The sequence below is a fragment of the Peromyscus eremicus genome, chromosome 1 (assembly GCF_949786415.1).
Source record: "Peromyscus eremicus chromosome 1, PerEre_H2_v1, whole genome shotgun sequence".
Classification (NCBI taxonomy): domain Eukaryota; kingdom Metazoa; phylum Chordata; class Mammalia; order Rodentia; family Cricetidae; genus Peromyscus; species Peromyscus eremicus.
In genome coordinates, this window is record NC_081416.1 from 23,334,286 (window position 1) to 23,343,204 (window position 8,919).

Genomic DNA, 8,919 nt, shown 5'->3' on the forward strand with positions numbered 1-8,919 from the left:
AACATAAAAGCATACCTGAAAGCTCTAGAAAAAAAATAAGTAAATATGCCCAAGAGAAGTAGAAAATAAGAAATAATCAAACTGAAGGCTGAAATCAATAAAATAGAAACAAAGAGATCAATACAAAAATCAATAAATCAAAGAGTTGGTCCTTTGAGAATATCAACAAGATAGACCAACTTTTATCCAAACTAACTAAAAAACAGAGAGAGAATTCCAAATTAACAAAATCAGAAACAAAAAGGGGCACATAACTGCTGTGAGATGTCTTTCTATATGCTGTGAATATGTGTTGCTCTGATTGGTTGATAAATAAAGTTGCATTATCCTATGGCAGTGCAGATGGAACCAGGTAGGAAAATCCAAGCGAGATAGTGGTAGGAGAAAGGAGAAGAAAGAGATGCTGCCACTGCCAGGAGAAGCAAGATGTAAAAGTACTGGTAAGCCACAATCCATGTGGCTAAGTATAGTTTATAGAAATGGGTTAATTTAAGATATAAGAGCTACCTAGCAAGAAGCTTGAGCCATAGGCCATGACCATATAGTTTGAAAATAATATAAGCCTCTGTGTGTTTATTTGGGACCAAGCGGCTGTGGGATGTGGGTGGGAAAGATTTGTACCAACCGCAGGGCCTGGACAGGACCAGAGAAACCTTCCAACTACACATAACAGCAGACATGGAGGAAATCTAGAGAATCATAAGGACATAGTCATAAAATCTGTACTCCATCAAATTAGAAAATCTAAAAGAAATGGATAATTTTCTCAATAGATACCACTCAACAAAGTTAAATCAATATCAGATAAACAATTTAAATGAACTTATAATCCCCAGTGAAATAGAAGTAGTCATTAAGTCTTCCAACCAAAAAAAGCCCAGGCAAAGCCAGATAATTTTAGCGCAGAATTTTACCAGACTTTCAAAGAAGAGCTAATGCTGATATTCCTCCAGGTATTCCACAAAATAGAAACAGAAAGAACATTGCAAAATTCATTTTATGAGGTCACAGTCACCCTGATATCCAAACCACAAAAAGATTCAATGAAGAAAGAGACCAATTTCCCTTGTGAATATAGATGCAAAAAGACTCAATGAAATACTTGCAAAACAAATCCAAAAACATATCAAAAAATCATCTACCATGAGCAAGTAGGCTTCATCTCAGAGATGTAGGGATGGTTCAACATATAAAAATTAATCAATGTACTTCAACATGTTAACAAACTGAAAGAAAAAAATATGATCATCTCATTAGATGCCAAAAGGCCTTTGACAAAATTCAACACAATTTTATGATAAAAGTTTTGGAGAGAGTAGGGATACAAGGAACATATCTCAACATAATAAAATCAATTTGTGGAAAGCCTATAGCCAACACCAAACTAAATCAAGTGAAACTCAAAGCAATTCCACTAAAATCAGGGACAAGACAAAGTTGTCTACTTTCACCATATCTATTCAATATAGTACTTGAAGTTCTAGCTAGAGCAGTAAGAGAATTGAAGGAGATTAACAGAATACAAATTTGAAAAGAGACAGTCAAAGTATCATTATTTGCAGATGATATGATAATATGCATAAGAGACCCCAAAAATTCTACCAGGGAACTCTACAGTTCATAAATACCTTCAACAAAACAGCAAGATACAAGATTAACTCAAAAATCTCAGTAGCCTTCCTACATACAAATAACAAATGGGCTGTGAAAGAAATCAGGAAAGCAACACCCTTCACAATAGCCATAGATAATATAAAATATTTTGGGGTAACTCTAACCAAGCAAGTGAAAGACTTGTATGACAAAAACTTCAAGTCTTTGAAAAAAGAAATTAAAGAAGATATCAGAAGATGGAAAGATCCCCCATGCTCAGTAGGATCAATACAATAAAACTGGCCATCCTACCAAAAGCAATCTACAGATTCATTGAAATCCCCATCAAAATCCCAACACAGCCAGGCAGTGGTGGCACACATCTTTAATCCCAGCACTCGGGAGGCAGAGGCAGGCAGATCTCTGTGAGTTCAAGGCCAGCCTGGTCTAAAGAGCAAGTTCCAGGACAGGCTCCCAAAGCTACACAGAGCAATCCTGTCTCAAAATAAAAAAAAAAAATTCCAACACAATTCTTTACAGACCTTGAAAGGCCAATCCTCAACTTCACATGAAAAAATAAAATAAAATAAAAATTTAAAAAAACCCTGGAGATAGCTAAAACAAGCCTACACAATAAGAGAACTTTTGGAAATTATCACTACCCTTAAATTCAGGCTATACTACAGAGCTAATAGTAATAAAAACAGCCTGGTATTGGGGGAAAAAATAGACACTGAGAGAGCAATACAAACACCATTTTAAAGAAAACTTCAATTCTAGCAATACTAAGATAAAATCTAAACCAAGTTCCAGAGACATAAACACCCAGCTAAGACTCTGGTCAGGGTGACCCACCCCCCCCCAGAGTGGGTAGGCTGCTAGCCAAGAAATAGTTATGAAGCTAAAACAAAGGCTTAATCCATCAAAGTCTCCAATAGCACTGGGAGAATCTCCAAATGTATTTTGTCTTCGGTAGTTCTTCTCTTGGCTAAATGTTCCTGTTAATTGAAGTATGACTCTGAAATGCAAAAGCTTGTACCACCTAGCTTGTGGTTTTTCCCTTTAAAAGCCCTTCACTCTGAGATCTCAGGGCCAGCCTCCTTCACCTGCATAGGCAAAGTGTTGGACATGAACCAAGCCCGGGCTTGCTTGTTATTAATAAACCCCTTTGTACTTGCATCAGAAATTGGCTCTGTGGTGGTCTTGTTTGGGGGTCTCACGACACAGGCACAACAACACATTGTGGTGATATTTGTAATCTAAGAAATAAAGCTTGCCTGAAGATCAGAGGACAGAGCCAGCCACAGAGATAACCACAAAGGTCAAACAGTGGTGGCACATACCTTTAATCCTAGCACTTGGGAGGCAGAGGCAGAGATCTGTTTGGACTTCTGTGAGTTCAAGGCCACACTGGGCTACATGAGATTAATCTAGTCTAAAAAAGAAACAGAGCCAGGCAGTGGTGGCACACACCTTTAATTCCAGAACTTGGGATCACACGTCTTTAATCCCAGCACTAGGAAGGTTGAAACAAAAAGTGAGGTGGCTGAACAGAGAAAGGAGTATAAGGCAGAAGGAGACAGGAACTCATTCTTTTGCAGACATTCTTTCAGGCTGAGGAGTTGGTGAGGTAGGAGTTGGAGGCTGTGGCTTGCTCTGCTTCTCTGATCTTTCAGCTTTCACCCTGATATCTGGCTCTGGGTTCATGCAATAATACATTATCAATGGAATCTAATCAAAGACCTAGACATAAATCCACACAACTAGGGACACCTATTTTTTTATAAAGAAGCCAGAAAGACACAATTGCAAAAACAGAAGGCACCTTAACAAATGGTGTTGGTCTAACTGGATGTCAGCAAGTAGGAGAATGCAAATAGATTCATACCTATCACCCTGAACAAAACTCAAGTCCAAGCAGATCAAAGACCTCATTATAAAACAAGATATACTGAACCTGATAGAAGAGAAAGTGGGAAACAGCCTTGAACACATTGAAACAGGAAACAACTTTCTGAACATAATACTTATAGTACAGTCACTAAGTTCAACAATTAATAAATGGAACCTCATGAAACAGAAAAGCTTCTGTAAGGCAAAGGATACCATCAATAGGACAAAATGACAGCCTACAGAATGGGAAGAGATTTTCACCAACTCCACATCCAATAGGGGAATAATATCCATTACTGGTAGGAGTGCAAAGTTGTATAACCACTATGGAAATCAATATGTTGGTTCCTCATAAAACTGGAAGTCAATATACTTCAAGACCCAGCCATACCACTCTTGGACATATATCCAAAGGACTCTATATCCTACCACAAGGACACTTGCTTAACTATGTTTATAATGGCTTTATTCATAATAGCCAGAAACTGGAAACAAACTAGATGTCCCTCAACCAAAGAATGGATAAATAAAATGTGGTACATATACACAATGTAGTATTACTCAGCTGTTTTTTTTTTTTTTTTAAAAAAATGACATCATGAAATTTTCAGGCAAATGGATAGAACTAGAAAAAAATCATCCTGAATGAGATAACTCAGACCTAGAAAGACAAGCATGGTATGTACTCACTTATAAGTGTATATGAACTACTAAGTAAATGATAATCATGTAACAATCCACAGACTTAGAAAGGCTAAGTAACAAGGAGGACTCTAAGGGAGATGCATGGATCTCCCTGGAAAGAGGAAATAGAATAGACTTTGCAGGTTGACTGGGGGTGAGTAGGAATGGGAACAAGAGGGATCAGGTGGTAGAGGGATCTAGGTAGAAAGTATGGTGAGAGATGACTGGAATTGGAGTGGTTGATGTGGAAACCCAGTGTGTTGTAGAATATTAGTTGAAGATGTCTTACATTTGTTTATGCTGTGGAACATTTGTTTAATGATGTGAAAATGTATTGCATTCTTTTATGTTGCATTTGATTAACTCTATTAAGCTGTGTTACTTTGCCTGTCTAAAACACCTAATTGGTCTAATAAATAGCTGAACTACCAATAGCAAGGCAGGAGAAAGGATAGACAGGGCTCCATGCAGAAAGAATAAATAGAGGGAGAAAAAAAGGGAAGGAGAAGTGAAGGAGGAGAGAAGATGCCAGGGGCCAGCCACTCAGCCACAGCCAGACATGAAATAAGGAAAGAAAATATATACAGAAATAGAGAAAGGTAAAATCCCAAAGGCAAAAGGTAGATGGGATAATTTAAGTTAAGAAAAGCTGACTAAAAATAAGTCAAGCTATGGCCAGGCATTCATAAGAAAGAATAAGTCTCCATGGATTTATTTGAGAGCTGGGTGGCAGACCCCCAAAGAGCAAAGAGTAAAGAAAAAATTAACAACACCAGTGCACTATAAACTCCCAGGATTCTACAAGGGTGGCCCTAGCAAGGACTTCTAGTAATATAAGATATGGATCCTGAACTGGCCATCTTCTGTTACTAGGCAACTTCCAGTAATGGGACTGGGACATCAACCCAGCCACAAAATCTTCAACCTACAATCTATCCTGCCTGCAAGAAGTATTGGGGCAATGGAGGTGCAGAACTTGTGGGGGCAGCCATCCAATGACTAGTCTAATTTGAGACCCACGCCATGAGAGGGAGACCATGCCCAACACTACCTGGATGACCAGGAACCAGAGGCTAGATAGCCCAGAGACCTAGGATATAAAAAAATCAATAAAATGGTTTCTAATGATGTTCTGCTACACTCATAGCCTAGCCCATCATCTGGCTTCGTCTGGCAGCTAATGGGAGCAAATGCAGAGACCTATAGGCAAACATTAAGTGGAGAGAGAGCCCAAATTAGATATCTCCATTGGATCCCTCCTCTTGGAACCTGGGGAACCCTGTGGAAAAGGAGTGGGGGAAATTGTAGGATCCAGAGGGATCAGGACACCAGTTGATCATGGACCACAGAATCAACTAAGCAGGGCTCATAGGGCTTCACAGAGACTGAAGCAGCAATCACAGAGCCTGCATGGGTCTGTGCTAGGTCCTCTGTGTATGTATTATGGCTGTTAGCTTGGTGTTTCTGTGGGACTCCTAACAGTGGGAGTAGTGTCTCTTACTCTTTTGCCTGCTCTTAGGACACTTTTCCTCCAACTAGGTTGCCTTACCCAGCTCTTATATGAGAGTTTGTGCCTACTCTTACTGTATCTTGTGTGACATGTTTGATTGGTATCCCTGGGAGGCCTGCTCTTTTCTGAAGAGAAACAGAGGAGGAATGGGTCTTGGAGAGAGGGAAGGTGTGGGAATGTGGGGGAGACACAACTGTAAGGAGTAGAGGGAGGGGAAGCTGCAGTTGGAATGTATTGCATGAGAAAAGAATAAAAAAAATCAAGTCATAGCAAGAAAGATGGCCTGAAGCAAAACTCTACCCATCTAAGAATCCACCGTTTGTTAAACATATTCATTACAGAGGAGAGAATCTGGACTAAAAATTGTGCCACAGGAGTTCTCTGCTCAGAACAACTGCCTAGGGAAGTGTTTCTCCAAAGCAGCAAGCAGAGCTCATTGCAACTTTCCTCCAAGAGATATAAGGTTGTATCTTGATCTGGAATAGAATTTAACAGTGCCATCCATATGGTACTTAGTTTCACAGTCATAAAGGATTAAAAAAAAATTCAGTGTTTCAGAGATTCTTGTACCACATTTCAGAAAACTTGAGGAGCTGGGTCTGATTCACTTCAAGGAGGCTTAGGTATGCTGTTCCCGGTGTGGTGGGTGAAGCCTGCACTGCATGGAGACCCCAGTATTTTTTTTTTTTTGGTTTTTCGAGACAGGGTCTCTCTGTGTAGCTTTGCGCCTTTCCTGGAACTCACTTGGTAGCCCAGGCTGGCCTCGAACTCACAGAGATCCACCTGGCTCTGCCTCCCGAGTGCTGGGATTAAAGGCGTGCACCACCACCGCCCGGCAGACCCCAGTATTTTTAAGATGCCAGATCCAGGAGGTCAAAGGTTGATACGGCACAGAATGGAGCCACCTGAATGGAGAGGTCACATGTGTGATAATCAGAGGGCTAGAAAAGAGAAGCTACCAAAGCCAGGTAGCTTCCAACAGGATCCCAAGATGCTGGCTATGGAGCTACAAGGCTGGTGCTTGCTCTGCTTGGATTTGGCCTTGTTTGGGCTCCATGGCTTTTGTTATACTCAGCCCCATTCCTCCCCTTTGTGAGGGAATGTTTACTCATACCATTGTCTCCTGGACATATGCAACTTGTTCCTTATTTTGACAGGATCTCGCAGTTAAGTAATCACCTTGACTCTCAGAAGGACTTTTTTTTCCTGAGACAGGATTTTTCTGTGTAGCCCTGGTTTTCCTGAAACTTACTCTGCAGACCAGGCTGGCCTCAGACTCACAGAGACCACCTGTCTGTTCCTCCCAAGTGCTGGGAAGTGCTGGGATTAAAGGCATGTGTCACTACCACCCGGCTCAGAAGAGACTTTTAACTGGACTTTCATATTGTATTTGAGCTATTAAAGACTGGAGACTTTGGGACTACAATGACTTGTTTGTTCATCTGCTTCCCTGTCCGTGATGTCTTTAGCTGCCCATTCTATACTTGTGGAGACTTTCGAGAGCAGAGTAATGATATAGAAAAAACATTCAAACATGTAGGATAAGCTGCAGTTTTCATGATAGATAAAGTGTTTACTATTCTAGAGGTGTATATGTATATATAGCTATATAGTAACTAAGTCTAGAAACAATTCAAAGCAAATTATGGTCTAGTTTTGTCACTTTGGAAAAAATGGGTCAATGTCCTAATCTCACTAATGTGACTTGCCAATAGGATGCCTTATGGGTGCATGGGAAAGTGCATGGGCCTTCCTCAGGAATCCACAAGGATGACCCCACCTTGGACTGCTAGCAGTGGTCCAGAGGGTGGCTGGACTGGTCTACTCTGTTGAATGGTCTAGCGAATACCCTAACTGTCATCATAGAGCCTTTGTCCAGTGACTGATGGAGGCAGATGCAGAGACCCACCACCAGACACCAGGCTGAGCTCCAGGAATTCATTTGATGAGAGAGAGGAGGGATTCTACAGGCGGAGGACATCAAGATCATGATGGGAAGATGTGCAGAGATCCATGAACTGTAGACTAGTGGCTGTAGAGCCCCCATGGGACCAGACTAGGCACTCTGGATACAGAAGACGGTTGTTTGGCTCAAACTGTTCAGGGGGCACCCAGACAGGGGATCGGGATCCATTCCTAGTGCATGGGCAGGCTTTTGGGAATCCAGTGCCTGTGGTGTAATGCCTTGCGCAGCCTTGGTGCAATGGGAAGGGGCTTGGACCTGCCTAGGCTCAGTGTGCCGGGCTCTGCTGACTCCCCATGGGAGACATTGATTTGAGGGATGTGGGGATGTGGGGTGGCTTAGGAGAGAGGCCTGGGGGTGCAAGGAGGGAGGAGGTGGGATATGTGGGTGGTATGTAGAGTGAGTAGAAAATTTCTTAATAAAGAAAAATGAGAAAATAAAATTAAAAGAAAGTGCATGGGCCTTTGGAGTGATGTGCTTGATCATATACAAAAGCTAATCTATCAGCCCAAGAGGAGATACCATTTAAGTTTCAACTAACCCCCAAAATTACCATGTTGCCATGGTAATAAACTTCAATTGCCTGATGAGAAAAGTGTGAAGTACTCACTTTTCTTAAAGTTGTCATTCTCATCCAGAAAATGCTCAGCGTTGAACTTCTCTGGACTAGAGAATTCTTTGTTGTCAAATGGGACTTGTGTCAGCATTAATTTAGTTAATAATTAAAGAAAGAGATGATTAAATTGGAAAGTAAAATCTATGTTAACAACCATTACTACTTTTTAATTTTTCTTTTAGATTATACTATAGTTACACCATTTCCCCTTTCCTTTACCCCCTCCAAAACCTCTCATACTTTCTTCCAAATCCATAGCCTCTTCTTTGTTATTATACACACACATATATATAAATATATATATATATATATATATATACATTCCTAAACATACAAAAAAAATGCTCAGCCTGTATAATGTTATTTATATGTATGTTTTCAAGAGCTAATTTGATATTGGATAATCATTTGGTGTACTCATCCCTGGGGAAGACTATTTCTGCCACTCTCAACATTCTTATTTTCCTATAGTCCTTTGTGTAGAGTTGAGGCCTCATGAGTTTTTTCCCCTTCCACATTAGCATGTCTATTGCTGTTGTCCTTGTTCAGTGATCTTTTGAGCACATTATATTGTTGGAAGCTTGATACAGAGAAAACCTAAAAACAAAGGGAAAGAAGTCAGTAATGTGTTTGTGGCTCACATAGCTGTATATCTAACCT